Source organism: Theropithecus gelada, chromosome X (assembly GCF_003255815.1).
Source record: "Theropithecus gelada isolate Dixy chromosome X, Tgel_1.0, whole genome shotgun sequence".
NCBI classification, from domain to species: Eukaryota; Metazoa; Chordata; class Mammalia; order Primates; family Cercopithecidae; genus Theropithecus; species Theropithecus gelada.
The window spans coordinates 141,693,423-141,715,902 of NC_037689.1; the positions used below are offsets into that span (position 1 = coordinate 141,693,423).

Consider the following 22,480-nt stretch of genomic DNA (forward strand, 5'->3'; position numbering starts at 1 on the left):
GAGACACAGACATTTGGAGAAGGCATAAATGTGTTTTAAGTCGCTCTGGCCTCATCGTTTCGAGAAGGATTGAGCAGTTGTGAAGCAGTGAGAGCTTTGGGTTTTTTTCTTGTGGGTTTTGCTTAGAATCTACACTTAAAAGGGTTTGCAGCAGGTGTTGTAAGAAGCAGCCTATTGAGTGTCAGTAAAGATCCCTTACAGAAGGAATAAGGTTCATTAGAAAACTCAACCTTGTGGTAAGTTGGCCTGAACTTGTCAGGCAGGAAAGGGAGACTAACAGAAGAGGAAAGAGGGATGACACAGTGTTGCAGTTGGCCAGTGTTCAACAGATGCATATTGCTGCTTGGGCAATGACTCCCACAGCCTACACTGGGTCTGATCCAGATGCATTCAGCTTCCCCTTTTGAATAGTAAATCTAATTAAACCCACCAGACTTCTCATCTTTCCCAAGCTGTATACTGCTCCCTATGCAGGTATTATTTCAACTTATTCCATCACATTCTCCCCATCCTGCTGTGTCCCTTCATCCCCCTTGACTAACCTTTGCTTCCTTCTCCCAGAAATTCTTTCTTTGTGGTCCTGACAGTTGAATTGCTTTGCAAATTTAACCCCTTAATAATGCATTTCTTTATCTTCTGTCTTAACTGAAAACCAGCTGTCCATTGAGTCTATCTGCATGTCCTGCAATATGATGTGCCACCAGGATAGCAGGTGAACTATGTATTTATTTCAATTTCCAATGTTATTTCCATCATCTTGTAAAATCTCATGTGTTCTATATACACCACATTTGTATTCTTCTGTGTTACTCTTATCTATGGATTCTGTGGGCTAAAAACTTGGGTGCCTGACCTTCTCCTTATTCCAAATCCTGTCACTATCTATGTGATTCCACATCTATGTGTAAAATATATCCAATGCATAGACCTCTAGGTTTCTTACTCATTTCTAGTGACTTTCACGTCCTCTACACTCTCTTGTCACAGTCAGATTATTGTCTTCAATCAGAACATCTCTACCTTTTATCCTTTTATAATAGAATCATATTCTCCACACACTAATTCCAACCAACCATATTTCTAGTTTCTTTACTCCTTTGTTATTCCTACATTTGATCTGTAAGTTTAGAAAAACTTTTCTTCCCTTTATTTCCATTTACTCTGAGTTTATAGACTTTCTCTTTCCAACCTAGACTTCATAATCAGTCACTCAAACAACTAGCCGACACAAATTTTGAGATCCCAGAAATATTCAGTTGCCTGAAGATTCTAGGTTTTCCTTTGCCTTATTTTCTTTGTGTTTATTTCCACTGTTGGTATTTCTCCAATTTTTTTGCCTGGCTAATTCATACCCATCCTTCAAGACTCAGTTGCAATTTAAGGGTTGTTTTCCTAGACATTTTGTCTCTTCCTTCTCCCCCATTCTGCAAAAAATATCCTCCTTCTGTGCTCTTTTGGTACTCTGCTACTTCCATTCCAAAGTGCTTATCACACTCTATTAAATTTCCATTTAGTTGTCTGTCTCTCTCAATAGACTGCAAGATTCATGAGTTAAACATCTTGTCTGTCTCAACTTTAGCTATATTCTTAATACCTAGATCTGTTCTTAGCACAATTTCAGTGCTCAGGAAATACTTAATAAATAAATCCTCAAAACACCCATATCTTTCAAATTTTCATGCCTTTTTATTTTTTCCCTCAGCCTATATTATATTTTGCCTCTATCCACGTCTTCACCTGACAAAACCTCAGCCCAGGTTACACCTCTTCCAGGAAGTCTTCTCTGATCTATCTACCTTTCTCTGGACTCACGTAACAACCTGTACATCATCATGTCATTTTTCATAAAATATTGTAGTCAAACTGTTGATGATGGACATTTTTTCTCCATAAAGGACAGTGAATTATAAAGAAGAAGGACTATAACTTATTTATATATATATATTCCATCATGAACTAGAATGAGGTCTAGCCCAGAAGACCTTAATAAATGTTGATTTAAACATATGCAAAATTATATTTTATCTGTACAAAGCCATTTATTTCATCCAATAGCATAACTTTTGACCTGAGTCAGATGATCCAAGTTACCTATTTTCTCTCAACAGGCTCTGGGAAAACCACAAAGGAATGGATTTATTCTTAAGTGAGACTCATAAATGCTCTTGATCTGAGCACTTGGTTGTTTCCTGCTGCTAATATTTAGTATGCAGACATTTTCTGCCCATCCCATGCCCAAATATTTGACTAGATTATTAAATATCTACATTTCTGTGTCTCTTCTGTTTCTATAAATGTTAACATTTCTGACTGCTTAATTTTTTGACTCCTCACTTGACTTTGTTATCTTGCCTGTCCACCTGATTTCTGAAACATCCTCTCTCTAGACTTTCACTCTTAACATGAAAACCCTAAGCCCTTGACCTTGAATCCAGTTTGCAGTTAAATAGTCAAACATCTGCAACAAATGCCTTTATTTTGGCAGAGACAGCATTATGTAGAAATTAATGCCATAAATATATTTTTATATTAAATAATATGTCTTAAAACCTGATACCTTTGTGAGGATCTCTCTTACACCAGTCTCAATGGAAAGAACAGTTATCAAATTCTCTGATGCCAAGACCCCTATGTTAGCTCCAATGAGGAAGAGCTTCAAATCCTGCCAAATTCAACAGTGTTCCAAAAAATCCCATCTGGGACCCAGATGGAAGGCATGAGCCTATGATCACAGTCCCCAAGGGTTTTGGATATGATACGTGTCAGCTTTCTGTGCTAGAGATCAGGTCCAGCACTGTCATGGTCTTTGCATAGATTTCACTAGAGAATTCCTGAGCAACAAGCAATATCAGACTTTTTTTTAAAGGTGTAGGCTCTCAGTGAAATTGCCAAGATATTGTTAAAGATCTTAGTTCAAATCTGTCTGTTCTGTTTGATTCTGTCCTGAATCCTGCTTTCACAATCAGTTTGCTTTCACGCCCTTTTGCCTCAGAGAACTTTCCTGAATTGGACTAGCTGCTGATTCCTCTGGCCTCTAAACTCAAGTTAATACCCCTGGTAGTTTTCACCTTTTCCTTAACCATAATCTGTCAGTTCATCAGACAGAAGAGCAAAAGCCAAAAAGACAACAGAATAGCTGTATCACCATGACCACCACCAGCACACAGCAACAATAACAAAGGCTGTAGTGAGCTACACAGAAGAAGGTATTGCAGAAGGAAATATAGGTTTGAAATATCAGTAATTGTAATAACTAAAAATTGATCAATTACTAGCAAGTATATAAAGCAAAAGAAAATCACCTAGATTTTTTTTTTATTATTTTTAATGGTACTTAACACTATTTTTTTTTTTTTTTTTTACAAAAGTGATTCTGATTGTTCATCAAAATGATTGGTGGGGTTTTTCAGCATATGAATAGATTGTCATATCTAACCCATAGTCTCACTCAATAGGTCAGGGATAAAGTCTCAGATCAAGTAGTAATGTGAGATAGTGTGGTACAATATAAAGGTAATAGGGTATGGAGTAAGATATATCTGTCTTTGAACATCAGGTTGGTTACCTACTAGTTGTGTGTGATCTTGGACAAGTCATTTGATCTCAATAAATTTTAGCTTCCCAGTCTGTAAAATTAGGCATCTTATTGCCTATTTCAAAGAACAAAACAAAAACAGTAGTTTAAATAAAAGTATATTTCTCTCTCATATTTATTTCTGTGGCCTTCCAAGTCTTATGAATCTATATATGACCGTAGAGTCTACAAACACTGTAAAATGCTATGCAAAACTACATAGGTATGATTCATCCATTTATTTTTAATATAGGCTCCACCCTAATCTAAATGCTTAACATACATTAACTCAGTTCATCTTCACAAAATCTCTGTTACATTTGTACCATTTTTATTATGCTTCTATTGCAAACGAGGTAACTGAGTCACAGAGAGATGAAGTAACTTCCTCAAGGTCACAGTGTCCTGGCAGAGCTGGGTTTCAAATCCAGGCAGTGCATCTCTAGAGTCTACATGCTTAAACTACTGCTATATGCTACCCCTGCTCTACCTGTGGCTTGAATCCAGAACTTTAATGGGATTTTTAAAGGTTTCTGTGACATCAAATAGGGCTAAGAACTCAGTCTTGGGGGAAGGACACATAGAAACAAGTAAGTATACGAATGTGACACATGATATAATAAATATTTATGACTGGTACTATATGAGAAAGCACTAAGAAGACAATATTTAAGTATTACTGAAAGAATAGAAAAAGGGGAAAATAGAGCATTATTCTATCAACATTGAACACAAGCATAAAATTTTAGTAAGTTTCCAAGGATATTGTTCTTGTAGCTTAGACAGAAGCACAGCACAAACATAGTCATGTGATTTTATTGATATGTAATTGACATTCCTAGGCCATTGTGGTGTTATTACAGTTTAACATTGGAAGCATTGGAGTTGGGAAGTCTGTGGTATTAAAGACTGACTAAAATGAGCCACCAAGCTGTATGATCACCCATAGTATCAGTTTTAACCCTGGCACCAGGCCCAAAAGCCTTCTACTCCCCCAGGGTCTTAGCATATGTATTCCTCTTACAATTTAAGGTTGTTGCTATATCAGACATTTTGGGTTATTCTAGATTTATGTTGAGCTTTTATTCCACATTGTTGTTTTACTTTTCCATTTTTCATGTGTAAAACATTCTCAGATACAGGAATAAAGCATGTGCATTGTGTAAGGGTGTTGTTACTTTCTGTGAAATTTACCCAAGAATCAGGATATGACTTAGATTGACGTTTTTCTTTGGTTATTTGTGAATCTGTAGCCTTATATGGCTACATTTATACGTTTAATGAACAGAAACAGCCAACATATTTTTGAATGTGGTAGCTTAGTAACACGACTGTATTTTGTAGTGAAATATATACACACATACATACAGTGAGAGAATATTCTTATTTCTAATAGATATTGAGAAATGAGTTTACATCAGTTTAACCTTGTAATTTTTCTTCACACTTTTTCATTCTTTTTACCTGTTGTAAAACCATAATTTCTTTGTGATATGCAATTAAATAATTGTTCCCAACACAATTCAATAATTAACTTAGACCTTGCTTGGTAAATAGCTTCAAGGGTTATTTTATAAAGGACTGAGTTTGGTAGATTCCTCAATCTTGGAATTCTTTATCAAATAGAAAGTTTAGGTTCAAAATTAATGTAGTTATCATTTTTTGACATGGTTCATTCATTCAAAAGGCACATCCTAGGCATCGATTGTATGTAGGGCAATAAGGAGAATAGAGGAAAATATCTAAGAGTCTCAGACTCTTACAAACTAGTTGTGCGGTCAAGATACATCCACATGTGAAATAGTTCAAGACTCACCTAGTATGGTACATAATTAAATACAATCTTGGGTAAGAGCCACAGTGAGTGACCTGGGTTTTCATAGAGTGCAAAGGGTTTCAAGAAACAACAATGAGTGAAAGAGGTATAATTTGCGCTATCATTTAAAATTGGTAGGATTTGAACGTGAACAGAAAAGAGAGGAAATTACTCCAAGTACGTGGGGTTGGGTAGGGGTGCATTGCTACCTTTTAGTTGGCAAACCCACCCATGACCAAGGCTAGACCTTGGGCATCTAATAGAAAATAACTTCTAACACTCTCACAGTCATTACCTACCAGACATTGTTCTAGGTAACCTACATGACAAACTCATTGAATCCTAATGATCGAATCTGATCATTAAACTGATAGATATAGAGGCTAATAACATACCCAATTAACAACTAGAAAGTGGTAGAGCTGGGAGTCAAGCCATGCAGTCTGTCTTGAGAGTCTGTGCTCCTCCTAACTGCACCTCTGGCATTTCTCACACTTTTTGGTCTCGGCATCTCAGTTCACTGATAAAAATATTTGAATGTCCCAAGGACCTTTTATTATTCTGAGTTATGCCCAACAATCATTTCCATATGAAAAATTAAACTGAAATAAAAATGCTTATTTATTAATTCATAGAAATTGAGAACAGATTCAGGTTGCCACGAGCTATGGTAGAGGAAGGGAAATGGGTGTGGCTATGAAAGGTCTCCATGTTTATGGTTCTGTATATTCTACATCTTGATTGAATCAATGTCAATATCCTGGCTGTGATGTGGAACTACAGTTTTGCCAGATGTTACCATCAAGGTAAATGAGGTAAAGCATACACATCATCTTCCTTCATTATTTCTTACAACTCATTTCATGTGAATATACAATAAATCATCTAAAAGTAAATGTCTTAATTAAAATAGCTATAACAAAACCACTACATCCACACACACAGAACATTTTAATGGAAATAATTACATTTTCCAAAAATAAATTATTGAGAAAAGTGCTATGGCTTCACATTACCACAAATCTCTTTAAGGCCTTGTTTAATAGATGGTTGGACCCTCATATCTGCTTCTACATTCAGCCTATTGCAATATCACATGACGTGGAGCATTTGAAACACTTTGTACTTGTTAAAGAAAACGAATGCAAAAGGCATGAAAGATTTTAGTGTTATGGAAAAGTTTTGATTTTGTGGATCCTTTAGAAAGATCTCAGGGACCACCAGTCATCTCGAGACCACACTTTGAAAACAGATATCCTACACTATACTGTCTCTTGATATTAATGTTTGATGCTGGTGTAATATTAATTGTGCTAATATTTCTTCTTCAGCTTCAAGAATTATTGCTAAGTTACTCCCCAAGTCTCTGGTGAAGTGTTTGAATGCAGAACTTGTTTTGCAGCCTGACAGATCTAAAATCTCCCAAATGAGCAGACAGTAAGCAAAACAAACTGTTCAAACCCTTGCAATTTGCTTGCTCCCTCCCTGCTGAAGATTTCTGGCTACCTTACTTCAAAGGGAACACTGTGTGAGGAGAGCATCTGTGGGAAGAAGATAGCAAGATAAATATGGCAATTAAAGAACCTTTGACTTGAAATGTTTTTGCAAAATGCCATGATACTTCTGCACTGGGACATAGTGTCATTGGGACAGGTAAAAATAAACTGGAACACTACAGTTGGCAATGATGTCAGAACACCTTAACCCATGTGAAGTCTTTTCTACTAACTTTTTCCTAATCTGCTCTTGTACCCTACCATTAGACAAAGTTAAAGAGAAAACTCTGACATTTGAAATAGAGTATAAATCTGAATCAATCACCACTTTTAGCTTTGCAGTAGATTCAATCTCAAACTGCACTACAAATGCTCACCACTAAATTGAGGAATTTTCTCTTTAACTATGGCTAATATCAAAGCTAGGGAATTGACAATGCTCAATAAAATACTATAAGAGACTTCATGAATATATTAGATTTAAAACAAAACTGGATCAAATAAACGTTAAGCATTCAGCAGACCTAATGGGAAAAAATCAATCAATTAATAGTATAAGAAATTTGAAGACGAGAGGGGGAAAAATAATCTGAAAGTTTAATTTTGTGGATGGAATTAAATTAAAACTGATTGTAATTAATTTTTCCTTTGCATTTTATAACCCAAATAATTTCCCAAATCTAGTTTATATCTCTGAAACAGGTATTCCTATACTTCTCAATTTTCATTTAACCTAGTTTAATAATAGCTACTATTTATGGAGGGCATAACATTTGTCAGGGACTTTGACACACACTTTTTAACATTCTCTCTATTTTTCATAAGATTACTGAAGAAAAACTGTCATCATTCCTATTTTATAGCTTGGAAAATTGAGGCTCAGAGCGATTAAGTGCCCTGACCGAGATCAGATGTGAGAATGTAGAGGAAATAAGATTCAAGATCAAGCCTGGATTGTTCATTTCCAAAGCCAAGGTATTGTGTTGCTTCCTCCTTATATTTGTGCATTTGGGATGACTTTGAATGGGACTTTATACAATTTTATTAATTTATGATAAAATTCCTAACCCTTCTTGACTGTGAAGGTTTAAGTCATGAGTGGCAAATAATGTTCTTATTTCCTTTGATGCTTTATGCTCTAAGATTTGACTTAGATTTTTTTTTAACTCCTTAACTTTTATCTATAGGAGGTCTTTCAATTGCATTAATGAAAGGTCAGGCACACAAATTTTACCAAAGAGTACTATCTATGGCAGAAACAAACATGCAAATAACAGCCATTCTCCCTAGTTTTCTAAGCCAAAATCCTGCCTAGCAATTAGTATGAAGTATATACTTCAAAAGAAAAACACTTCCAGAGCTGTGGCAACATAATCACTTACTAGGGCTGCTATAAAAAAGTATTACAAACTGGGTGGGTTAAAACAACAGAAATCTACTCTCTTATTGTTTTGAAGACTAGAAGTCTGAAACCAATGGATGGATTGGGTTCTCTTTCCTCTGAAAGGCCCTAGGGAAGGATTATTCTTTACCTCTTGCTAGCTCTCATGATTGCTAGTAATCCTTAGTATTCTTTGACCTGCAGTTGTATCACTCTAGTCTTGGCCTTAGTTATCATATCTTCTTCCACCTGTGTGTACTGGTGTCTTCATATGACATTTTCCTCTGTGTGTGACTGTATCCTAATTTCCCTCTTCTAATAGACGCTAGTCAGTTGATTAGGGCCCACCCTAATCCTGATGAACAAATTCTGGGGAAACACTAATCAAACCTCTATAGACAGCTCAGATAATTAGAGGAGAGAAGGGCTCAAGTGAAGGATTCATATAGCATTTGTTTCTTAGAAGTTCCAGGAGTAGGCTTTAAGATCCTTGCTATCATTTCATAAATACCGTTATTTGCAAAGAAAATTAATTGTTGAGTAATCCCCATGTCAATTTTTGTCACATCAAGATAATTACCCTGTCCTATACTCTTCCTGGGCACGTGCCTTTATCTGAATAATTTTATTTGATTCTTGGTTCATTATTGTATCTCTCTCCACTAGAAAGTAAGTTGTTTGAAGGCCAAAAAGAGTACCTGGCATATAGACACTCCATAAATGCTTTGTAAATGGTTGGATGGACGTCGAGATGAATTCTGGTTTTTAAAACGCGACTTTGATTAGAGTGTTCACCCATGCTGTTCTTTCTACCTCCATTTATTAATTCTCCAAACATTGACTGATCATATGCTATTTACCAGATTCTGTATTTAATACTGAGGATATAATTGCAAGCAAAAGCAGATTTATATTCCCATATATCCTAGAATTTACAGGTTAATATGGATTGATCATTGACACTCTAAAGAATTGTTCATAAACAAAATATCTGCAGGGCATCTACAATACATCTAGATCTATGGTTGTATCATGGGTACATACATAATCATAAGACTTACCCCTTGTCGATCTGCTGCTTAGAAACCACCTTTGAATACAAAACTAAAATAAAAGTTAAGAGCTAAATAATGTGAAATCATGCCTACATTCAAAGTGACCAAAGAAAAATAGACATAGTCTTGTTTGTTGGTGAAAATGGGACTGGAAGTTAATATTCTGACTAGGCAGAGGGAAAAAGGATTGACATTCTAGGACTATAAATCTGACTTTGGCAATGGTATCAAATATACTTAAATATCAAGTTAAGTAAGTCAAATGCAATGATTTTACATATTTTGACTGAGCAAATGATATTTAAAAGGGAGTTATTTTAGAGATGATTCAGTGATGGTTTACAGAATACAGTGAAGACAAAAACCAAGATCCACAGTGATCCTAACAACCTGGACTGATAGACTGAATAAAATAAACAGGATAAATTCTAAGAATGATACATTAATTTTTTATATTTAGATTGCTTACACGAAATACATTTTCAATCAATGATCATAAGGTGAAATGGAGGAAATTCTTTGTCTGACAAAGTCAATCACAATATCTAGTGGTGTTCTCCAGTTTTCTTCTTAGCATCCAATACAAGTAGCTGCTACAATAATAAAATATCAGATCTCAGATTATTAAATTAATAATTCTTCTGTTATTGTGACTAGTCAGGCTGCAGTTTGAAGACTGTTTATACCTGAGCTCTGCCTTTTAAAGTCCATGTACATATTGGAATGTATCTAGATGAGAAAAGCTAGGATACTGTGTAATTGGGAAATTATAAGGGAAATGGTTAAAGAAAATGAACAAATATACTGTGAACAAGTATAAGTAAGGGTGATTATTATTATCAATATTCAAGAGCTATTATATTGAAAAATAATAGATGTGTTGAGGGTTTTTTCAAAAATGTAGAGTTGTGTATGCAAAAGGGCATGGCCTCCAGAACCAGTCAGACATGAATTCCTGCTTCTACTATTATTAGCTGTCATAATTGAGATAAGTTACTAAACTTACTTTAAGTTAGATTAGTTTCTTAATCTACAAATTAGAAAAATAAGCATGCTTTTCTCCCTCACAGGGTTGTTGGATAATTAAAATAAATAATAAAATGAAATGAAACAAAACAAAAATAGGAAAAGCGATTACATTTAAGACAAAAAGAAATATGACGCAGATTTAGTCAACAAAGTAAGAATACTTGAGCAATCTGAGCTTCTCCAAGTCCATACATCTATTCATTCATTCAAAAACAATTTTATAACCTGCAATGTGATGAGTACAATACTAGGTACTAGTGATACAACAGTAAATAAAGCAGACAAAGATGCTGCCTTGATGGAGCTAACATTCTAGCAATGGAAACAGACAATAAGCAACCATATATAAAATATAATTCCAGGCAGTGATAAGTGCCATGAAGAAACTAAATAAGGGTAAAGGTCTCAGTGCTAGAGGAACATTTTAGATTGTATGGTCAGCATAGGCCTCTAAGGAGATGACATTTGAACAGAGTTATAAATGAAGTGACAAAGTGAGCCAATGGAGTATCTGGCAGAGGTGCTTCAGCCAGAGAAAGACTACCATGTGCATAAACCCTAAAATGGGAATAAGCTTCATGTGTTGAGCAACAACAATGAGGACAGTATGGCGAAAGCAGAGTCAGTGAGGGCATGTTGATAGAAAAAGGTAAGGAAGATTGCCAGGGGCCAGATCATGCAGGGCTTTGTAAGCTGCTTAGGAGATTGTATTTTACTGTGAACAAAGTGTTGATGAGATATAATCTGATAAATATTTTAAAATCTCAAGCTGTATATTTGGATGAGGGTAGCAAAGATGCCAAATAAGATAGTTGTTTATTTCTGTCTGAATTAAATGTGTGGGCTGGTGTCCTAGCTCTGCTCCATTAAATTGTCAGGACTCGTATGCATGTGTGGTATTCTTTAGTGTCAAGGAACCAGGATCATTATATCCTGTGGCATTCACATAGTTAGGAAGTTGCCTTTATCTTCATAATTGACAGCATTATGAACAAATTTTACAGAAACAAAGAGGTGAAGAGGTGATTAAGTCTTCCTGAGAGACTAGAGGATATTTCAAAACGCAAGAGATGATTTAGATTGGGTCTCTGAAGGTTAGAATTTCACAGTGTGGGGAATTAAGAAACAATTATACTTAGATGTATATCAGTGCATGGTGGGTGGGGAGAGAGACATCTATTATGGACACAATAAAAGTTACATTAAGAAGTGATAGGTGACAAAGTAATATTCATGTTTTTTTGTTTCTGTTATGTTTAAAGTTCCATGATGAGAAAGGAGATATAAACGATAAAGGGAAAGTTTCAATAAGGAGGGATTTAAGCATAATAGAGGATCTATGTGTGTGCATATCCTTACAACAAAGTAAGGTATTCATTATTATGGAGACACAGAAGAAAGAGAGATTGTCTATCTTGTTTACGTGTTGCTCTTTTTTGTTTAAGTGCCTTGACCTGTTCACTTATATGCACCTCACTAAAATGTGAGCTCCTAGAGGGCAGGGATCATTTATTAACACATATTTATTGAGGTGACAAAAATTGTTTTAGGTGCTGGGATGTATCAGGAAATATAATTTCATTATTTTAAATATGTAAATTAATTTTTAAATTATATTGCCTTTTTTATTATTTAGCCTTTCCACATTGGAACATGAGAACACCCCTTTAATCATTGGAACATCCTTTTAATCAAGTCACCTTTTATATTTCCAGGAAGCATTTTGAGTTTCTTCATGTAGATCCTAAATTTATTCCTAGATGTTCCAATGGATTTTTATATACTTCGTCTTTATAAAGGTACTCTAAATGTAATTGCTTTTTGAAAATTAATTATACTCATATAATCACACATTCATTCATTTAATAGTCAGTGACTTCTATGTTATACCAGATACTTTTGTGGGTGGTATAGATACAGCAGTGAACAAAATAAAAAGAAAATACGTGCAACTTACTTTTGTGGTTGCACTTACCTTACACTTCTAGTAAGGGTGTTCAGAAAAATATATGCAATGAATAGGTAAAACAGGGTGTGTGTACAGTATGTGTATAATGATGTGCTTCAAGTAGCAAAATGAAGGAGGAAAGAGAGATAGAAGTGGCAGGTGTGTGTTTTTGTTTGGGGACATGGGAAGGATGTTGGTGAGAGTGGGTGTGTTGTATTTTTTATTTTTTAATTTTTGACCATACAATTTGGTTTTATTAACTTTAACAATTAAAAAACAGAAGACTGGGCACGGGGGATCACACCTGTAATCCTAGCACTTTGGGAGGCCGAGATGGGCAGATTGCCTGAGCTCAGGAGCTGGAGACCAGCCTGGGTCACATGGTGAAACCCCGTCTCTACTCAAATACAAAACGTTAGCCGGGCGTGGTGGTGTACACCTGTAGTCCCAGCTACTCGGGAGGCTAAGGCAGGAGAATTGCTTGAACCTGGGAAGCGGAGGTTGCAGTGAGCCAAGATCACTCCACTGCACTCCAGCCTGGATGACAGAGCAAGACTCCATCTCCAAGGGAAAAAAAAAAAGTCTTATAGGAATTGTAAAATTGACTACAACATCAATAACGAAGAAAACTGACAAGAGAACAGGTCAAATGTCAAACAATCAGTATACAATACAAACAATTAACAAAGGTGACCAAAATTTAATTCTTTCATGCAATGTCTCAGCATTTTTTCCCCAACATAAAGCCAGATTAATTCAAATTAGACCTCTTAAGAATATATATTAGTTTATACTTCCTTCTGAAATTAATATCTGGATGGAAAATGTATTAATAACTTGTAGACTATCCTACTGAAGCTCACGACTCCACCACATGATGCTCACGTTTAGACAAATGCTAGAATTATAACACACTACCTGATGAGTATTTCAAAGTATAAACTACAGGTAAAATCTAAAAATAAATAAATAATAAAAATATTTTCTAAAAATGATGTAGTAAATGTAAATGAACTAACTCAATAGTACCTACTTACACATAAATTAAACAAAACAAGAAAAAACAACCTTTAGAAGATACAACTTCAGTTCTGATTTTACCATTTAACAGAAGCAAGATCTTAGATGGTTCATTTCGTTCAAGGATGACTTGAAAATTTAAAATACCACCTTAGCTCCCACGTATAAAACACACTTCAAGGGTTTTTTCATATGAACAAGAAGTCGGGGAAAACAAAATGTGAGAAATAAAATGATACGCACCCTCACACATATTAAGACCCAGAACATGCTTAAATTTCCATTTTTTTCTTTCTTTCTTTTTTTTTTTTTTTTTTTTTTTGTAGACGGAGTCTCACTCTGTTACCCAGGCTGGAGTACAGTGGTTCAATCTCAGCTCACTGCAAACTCCTACAGGTGCCCACCACCACTCCCTGCTAATTTTTTATATTTTTAGTAGAGACGGGGTTTCACCATGTTAGCCAGGATGATCTCGATCTCCTGACCTCGTGATCCACCCGCCTCGGCCTCCCAAAGTGCTGGAATTACAGGCGTGAGCCACTGTGCCCAGCCGAACATGCCTAAATTTCTAATGATTTAAGTTAGAATCTTCTTGCCCTGAAAGATACCCCTTTATCTTTTATCCGACTCTTATCCCATAGTACTGTATCTCATGTGGGATACAGATCCTCATGACACTCTACCTAGACTACAGTATAAATAACAACCTGTCTTCTATGTGGTACCAACCGAATAATACCTAAGTATGCACAGGATTGATTTTAAAGTTGAATAAACAGTATTTCAATTCATTAAAGAAAATAAAACTTGGAAACTATATGCTTAGTCTACACGAGTTTAATTACTTTAGTTACTTAGTAAATTTCAAATTAATTCCCCTTGGTGGTCAATAGAATACTTTGTATTTGGTGTAGAAACCAAATAAATTAGGCTAGTACCTTAACAGTACAAACAATATTTGTGGTTGTAAAGCCAAAATTTCATATACAAATTAGTTAACTAAACTTCAAAATCTGTTTGTAGCAGTGGGCTGCATCTTTCAACTGCCTGTGCTAGGATGTGAATGTTTAATCCTACTGGGCCAAGCTCACTAGAGGGTTGCCACTCACTTTAAAGTCAAGATTACCACTGTCAACTGCGATCCCACACAAGCAAAAAACGGACAAGCTCTTTTATAAGAATTTGAGTAGCTTTTGTCTTAAAATTTCTCTCTTTCTAGGTGATACCACTAGCATTATAAATCAACAGTATTGATTGTGAGGTAGCTATACAGTAATAAAGATGCTGTTAATGAACACTATGGACAACTGATGGTGTAGCTAGTTGATACACTTTAGTTGTTTTCTTTTTGATTAGAGGAAAAAAATCAGCAAAATAACATCATATATTAAGCTTATTTAGAAGTCGGCATCCAAAGTAAAAGAATTATCTATTGCACTTGATATCACTGCCATCTTTTGATACTCACCTACCCTCTTCTCAAAGAACTTTATCTTTCCTTCCAGTGAAATATTCTCCATTAAGTCTTAAAAACCCAGTTCCATCATAAGTCTGTTGGCCACAAACTCAATGCATTACTTCATTAAAGTGCAGTTCATCCTAATGAGGTTCACTGGCAAGTCATCAGTGAGGAACTCCTGTTCTATCCTAGCAGCATTGATAATTATTTGCTTTACTATCTGCTCTGATGGTCTGTCATGATATTTGGAAAACGTATAAGAAAGTAGAGGTTTCTTTCTGGATGGCCCAGGAGGTGAACCTGTCCAAGGACATTTGGCACTGGGAAGCCCTGAAGCCTGAGGAAAGATATTTTATATCCTATATTCTGGCTTTCTTTGCAGCATGTGATGGGATAGTAGATGAAAACTTGGTGGAACAATTTGTTCAAGAAATTCAGATTACAGAAACCTTCTGCTTCTATGGCTTCCAAATTGCTACAGAAAACATACATTCTGACATAAATAGTCTCCTTATTGACACACATTAAAGATAACAAAGAAAGGGAATTTCTCTTCAATGCCATTGGAACAATGCCTGTGTCAAGAAGAAGGCAGTTTGGGTCTTGTGTTGGATTGGGAACAAAGACGTTACCCATGGAGAACGTGTTGCAGCCTTTGCCCTAGTGGAAAGCACCTTCTTTTCTGGTTCTTTTGCACTGATATTCTGGCTCAGGAAACAAGGACTGATGCCTGGCCTCACATTTTCCAATGAACTTATTAGCAGTGATGAGGGTTTACACTGTTACTTTGCTTGCCTGAATGGGTGTGTTTTAAAGTTAGTCAGTGATGCCTTCTTAAGTAAAAAATATTTGGGCAATGACTTAGCGAATGTGAGAGAGTCAACAATTTGAATAATATCTAAGGGAGGAAGAGTGTTTTTAACAGAGGGAACACCAAGTGCTGTCTCGAGACAAAGGTTTGTTTGACTGGTCATTTCAATAAATAGCAAGAAGGCCATTGTGTCTTATGCTGAGTGCAGATGAAGTGGAAAGCTGTAAGGGATACGGACAATGAAAAATTTCTGGCAAAATTCTAAGGGCCTTAAAAGCTATTATAAAAACTTTGGTTATTTTATTGAGATGGGTAGCCAGAAGAGAAATCTGAGCAGAAGAATTACATGAACATATGTTTATTTGTAAAGGATCACCTAGCTAATATGCTGAGAATAGACATTGGAGAGAGTTAAGTACAGAAGCACGGTGACATTAGAGATGCTATTGCAATAATCCAAGAAAGAGAGGATAGTATCTTGGTCTAGGCTGGTAACAGTGGAGGAGATGATGATAAGGGACCATATTATGTACATGATTTGAAGCCAGAGACAATAAAATTAGCTGATGAATTAGATGTGAGATACTAAAGAATGAATGAAATCAAATATGAATGCCTCCCAGGAGTTTGGACTGAATTATTAGAAGAATAGTATTGCAATTACTTGTAATAGCCAAGTTGGGGGAAGGATCTTACTGGGGAGGAAATTTCTAGGATTTAATTCAAGATAGTAATTGGGTTCTCTCATCATTACCTTTACAGTGTAAAGGAAGATAATCATTACATGACTTGTAAAACGTTTGTAAAATGAAACTGAACGTGCAGGGATTCACGAATGTATTAACAAATTAGCCAATAAACAAGAATATTTGCCCTAGGCTTTGCTGTAATTCATGAATGTTAACTGATCCACATCATGAGCCAGAGTCAAATGATACATCTGGGTATGATGAAAATAACAGAAAGATTAAACAAAAGGTTGAGACCATAACCAAGCCCAGTAGAGTTTGTCATTGCCAACATATCAAATCAAGAGACAGTTAAAAGAGAAAACCAAGAGTTCACAGTAGAAATGTTGCATATGATTGTATGAGCAATGAAGCAGTAACAACAACAACATATGAAAGAATGATACAACATTACAGTCCCAGCTTTGACCTTCAAGGATACTTTTGATATGCCGTAAAAATAATTTCAGGTATTACAACTTTAAGACACCTAAAATGGAGGTAAAATTCTGAGAATTAAAAAAAAGAAACAGAAAAATACAGGAAATCAGTACACTGAAGAGGTATCTGCACTCTCATGTTAATCGTGGCACTGTTCATGGTAGCCAAGATTTGATGGATTACTATTCGTCCAGAGTGTATCATCCTCTTCAGAAGCCTCATCTATCTGCTTCAGGTGGTAGAACATCATGGTGAGGATTTGTACCATGAAAATTTCTAGAGACCATTGGTCTGGGCTGGGCAAATATTTTTTAAGACCTCAAAAGTACAGGAAATTAAAGCAAAACTGGACAAATGGGATCACATCAAGTTAAAAAGTGTCTGCAAAGGCAAGGAAACAATCAGCAAAATGAAGAGACAACGCACAGAATGGAAGAAAATATTTGCAAACAACACATCTGACAAAGAATTAATTACCAGACTATATAAGGAACTCAAACAACTCATTACAAAAAAAAAAGAAAAGAAAACAAATCTGATTAAAAATAAGTAAAAGATCTGAAGAAGCATTTATCAATAAAGAACATAGAAATGGTGAAAAGGTATATAAAAATGTTCAAGATCACTAATCATCAGGGAAATGCTACAATGAGATATCATGTCACTCTAGTTAAAATGACTTTTATCACAAAGGCAATAGCAGATGCTGGTGAGGATGGGGAGAAAAGGGAAACCTTGTACACTATTGGTGGGAATGTAAATTAGTACAGCCACTATGGAAGACAATTTGGAGGTTCCTCAAAATAGTAAAAATAGAGCTATCATATGATCCAGAAATCTCACTGCAGGGTATATACCCAAAAGAAAGGAAATCAGTATATTGAAAAGATATCTGCACTCCTGTGTTGGTTTCAGCACTGTTCAAAATAGCCAAGGTTTGAAAGCAACCAATGTCTCCATCAACAGATGAATGGATAAAGAAAATGTGGTACAGATACACAATGGAGTATTATTCAGCCACAGAAAAGAATGAGATCCAGTAATTTACAACAACATGGATGGCACTGGATATCATTATGTTAAGTTAAATAAGCCAGGCACAGAAAGACAAACATTGGATGTTCTCAGTTATTTGTGGGATCTTAAAAACAAAAATCATTGAACTCATGGAGATAGAAAATAGAAGGATGGTTACCAGAGGCTGGGAAGAGTAGTGGGGGCTGTTAATGGGTACAAAAAAAATAGTTAGATGGGATGAAAAAGACCTACTATTTGATAGCACAACAGTGTGAGTACAGTCATTAATAGCTTAATTGTACATTTTAAATTAACTAAAAGTATGTAATTAGATTGTTTGTAACACAAAAGATAAATGCTTGAGGGTATGAATACTCAATCCTCCATGATGTGATTATAATGCACCACATGGCTATATCAATACATCTTATATACCCCATAAACATATACACCTACTAGGTACCCATACAAATTATAAATAACAAATTTACAAAAAATAAAAAATTAAAATTACATTCTCAAAATCATCAAAAGCTATTGACTGTTGCTACTGCTTATGGTGTGAAAAAGATCTTGGTGGTAAAATAAATAGGTTAACCTTTAAAAATTCAGGCAATAACAAATGCTGGAGAGGATGTGGAGAAAAGGGAATCCTCATATACTGTTAGCAGGAATGTAAATTAGTACAGCCACTATGGAGAACAATATGCAGGTTTCGCAAAAATCTAGAAATAAAACCATATGATTCAGCGGTCCTACTGCTAGGTATATGACCAGATGAAATCAATATACTGAAAAGGTATCTGCACTCTCATGTTTGTCGCGGCACTATTCACAATAACTAAGATAATGAAAGCAAACTAAGCATTCACCAATGGATGAATGGATGAAGAAAAAGTTATATATATACATATATATATATGAACATCATTCAGCCATAAAATGATACATAAGATGATAATAAAAATAATATAATCCTGTCATTTGCAAATACATGGACAGTACTGGCAGTCATTATGTTAAGTGAAATAAGTCTGGCACAGAAAGACAAATATTGCATGTTCTCATTCATACATAGGAGATTTAAAAAAACGAACTCATGGAGATAGAGGATGACATAATGGTTACTGGAGCTGGGAAGAGTAGTAGGTAATGGAGGATAAAGGGTGGTTGGTTAATGGATACAAAGATACAGTTAGATAGAAGGAATAAGATATAATGTTTGGTAGCACAATAGGGTGACTATAGTTAACAATCATTTATTATACATTTAAAAATAAATAGAAAAATGGGATTGGAATGTATCTACCACAAATAAATGATAAATGTTTAAAGTGATGCGTATCTCAGTAACGCTGATTTGATATTACATATTGTATGACTGCATCAAAATATCCCATGTACCTCATAAATATGTACAACTAATACAAATGCATAAATATAAAAGTTAATAATCAATAAATAATATATCTTACCTCAAAGTGTTGTTGTAAGGCTTATGTGTTGAAAATGATAGCTATCATTTTTATATTTCTATTTCGCATAAAACTTGCAAATATTGCTGAGTTTAGGTATTTAACTTTGGAATAGGTACTGTAGTACAGCTCCGATAAGCACATATTAACTGCAAAAGGCAAGAGTGTGTAGGTTAAGATGAATAAAAAAGCTAAAGGTAACCCCAAGGAAAACGAAAAAGGGTTCTGTTATTTGCACCCTTTCTTTCAGCATTAATCAAATATTATTTTTAATTCAGGTAGGATAAATAGCTTTAATATGTTGAATGGGGAGTCCGTGTGACTGTATGTGAGGACATTTGTGTATATCTTGAGTTCTAGTAAGTACCTGATGTTATCCACAATATTTTAGGCAAGTCACTTTATTTCTTAATATCTATGAGTATCAATTCATTCAACAATGTAATTAATTGGCCTAATTATTGTCAGTTATCTAAGTTTTTTTTTTTTTTTTTTCTGAGAGAGTTTCACTCCCTTGCCCAGGCTGAAGTGCAATGGCGCAACCTTGGCTCACTGCAGCCTCCACCTCCCAGGTTCAAGCAGTTCACATGCCTTAGCCTTGCGAGTAGTTGGGATTATAGACATGCACCACCACCATGCTTAGCTAATTCTTTTGTATTTCTAGTAGAGACAGGGTTTCTCTATGTTGACCAGGCTGGTCTTGACCTCCGAGCCTCAAGTGATTCACCTGTCTCAGTCTCCCAAAGTGCTGGGACTACATACGTGAGCCACCATGCCTGGCCAGTTATCCGAATATTGCTAAGATTTCTTCTTCTTCTAAACATTCCATGATGATATGATTTAAATGAATAGGGCCCAATGTGTCTTAGAATGACAGGATCACAGTTTTAAAAAACCTAAATGACTAGACTAGCACTATGTTTTTATTTCTTTGTTATTTCCTTTTTCTCTAGAGATGGTGACATGGATTCACCTTTGAGAGAAGGAAATATCTTTGTTCTAGGGTAAGAGAAAAAACTGAATGATCCTTTAAGTTTTGCAAAATTAAAACTATATCTCATTATAAAATGGAATGCCAAAGTATCTGGATAATACAGGAATAGCAGGGTAACATCTATGCAGCTTGTAAAACTAAATTTATTATATCTAATCTCGAGGATTTGGGACCAGGTTAGTAGAGTAGGTGAACCATAGTAAGACCTACAGGAAAATGTTGGCAGGCCCGGGGATAAGATGAGAAGAGGAACGTAAGATAACTTGGCTGGACTCTATGAGCAAATATAGGTAACATACAGTTTTGGGCCACTTTATGAAGAGTAATTTATTTCTGTTATACTCAGTTCTACAGTAGATACTGTTAAATATTATAATCTGGTCTGGTCTTAGCTGTAACAGTGGTAAATTGAGACAACGATTTATGCCCATACAAGTTTCAAGGCAGTAAAGAGGATAGCAATAGATACCAGAAGGAGTACTGTTATTAGGTCACTTAAAAATTATACGTAAATTAAAATCAGGTAAATTTCAACAAAGAAAAGATGAGAAATGAGTGAATTATTCCAAACATTTAAAGAAAATCTAATATCAATTCTTCAAAAACTTTTCCAAAAAATAGAACATGGAACACTTCTCATTCCATGAGGCCAATGTTATTTTGATACCAAAGTCAGATGAAGACCTCAAAAGAAAACTTGAGATTAATATCCCTTTTGAATATGTGTAACAAATCCTAAATTACATAGTAGCAAATTACATTCAGCAATAAATAAAAATAATTATATATAGTGACCAAGTAAGATTTAGCGCAGAAATTCAAGTTTGGTTGAATAGCCATAATTCAAACAGTGCAATACAGCATATTAAAAGAACAAAGAACAAGAATTATATCATCATCTCAATAGATGTAAAAAATGTATTTAATGATACCCATTTTTTATTTAAAAAAAACCTCAACAAACTAGGAATAGAAAGAAACTTCCTCAACCTGACAAAGGGAATCTACAAAAAACTCAAATATAACATCACACCTAATGATGAAAGAATGAAAGTTTTTTTTCCCCTAAAAACAAGGAAAAAATGGAGATGTTTGTGTTCACCACTTCTATTAAAAATTGTACTGGAAATAATAGCCAGGAATATTTAAAAATATAAAATATCCATATCAGAAAGTAATAATTGCAAATATCTATTTACATATGACATGAGCTGTGTACAAAAAATCCTTAGCAATCCAAAAAGAAACAGTTCAACCAGGTTGCAGAAAACGAGATTAATATAGAAAAACCAATGATATTTCTCTATACCAGTAAAAATATAAAAAATGAAATTAAGAAATAATTTTATTTACAATCAAATACCTAAAATAAACTTAACAAGAGAAGTGTAAGGCCTGTACACTGAAAACTATAAAACATCATTAAAATAAATTGAAGAGGGTAACTTTGAATAGAAAAATACTCCATGTTCATGGGCCAGAAGATGTAATATTATTCACATGGCAATATTCTTCCAATGGATCTACACATTTAACACAATCCCTATCAAAACCCGAGCTGGCTTTTTTTTTTCCCCCCTCAGAAAATGATAAGCTGATCTTAAAAATCATATAAAAATGTAATCAATCCATAAAAGCCAAAAGAATCTTCAAAAAGAGTAATAAATATAGAGGACTCATACTTCCCCATTTCAAAAGTTATTATAAAACTACAGTAATCAAGATATTGCAGTACTGGCATAAGAAGGTTCAATACAGATATAGATATACATATACATGTATAATCAACTGAATAGAATTTAAAGTCCAGAAATAAACTGTCACATTTATAGTAAACTGATTTTTAATAATAATGCCAAGATAACTTAATGGAAAAATATTATCTTCAATAAATAACAAGTGAATATCCACATGCAAAGAATGAATTTATACCTTTACCTCAAACCATATAAAAAATAACTCAAGACCAGGAGCAGTGGCTCACGCCGGTAATCCCAGCATTTTGGGAGGCCGATGTGGATGGATCCCTTGAGGTCAGGAGTTCGAGACCAGCCTGGCCAACATAGTGAACCCCGTCTCTACTAAAAATACAAAAAAATAGTGGGGTGTAGTGGCGGGTGCCTGTGATCCCAGGCTGAGGCAGGGCGCCTGTGATACTTGGGAGGCTGAGGCAGGAGAATTGCTTGAACCTGGCAAACCGAATGTAAGAACTAAAACTATGAAATCCTTAGAAATT

At 35.0% G+C, this 22,480-nt stretch overlaps 1 pseudogene; it reads left to right on the top strand.

The window, feature by feature from the left end:
• The first annotated feature begins 15,006 nt into the window (after positions 1-15,006).
• Positions 15,007-20,258, top strand: LOC112615296 (annotated as a pseudogene).
• Positions 20,259-22,480: the final 2,222 nt, after the last annotated feature.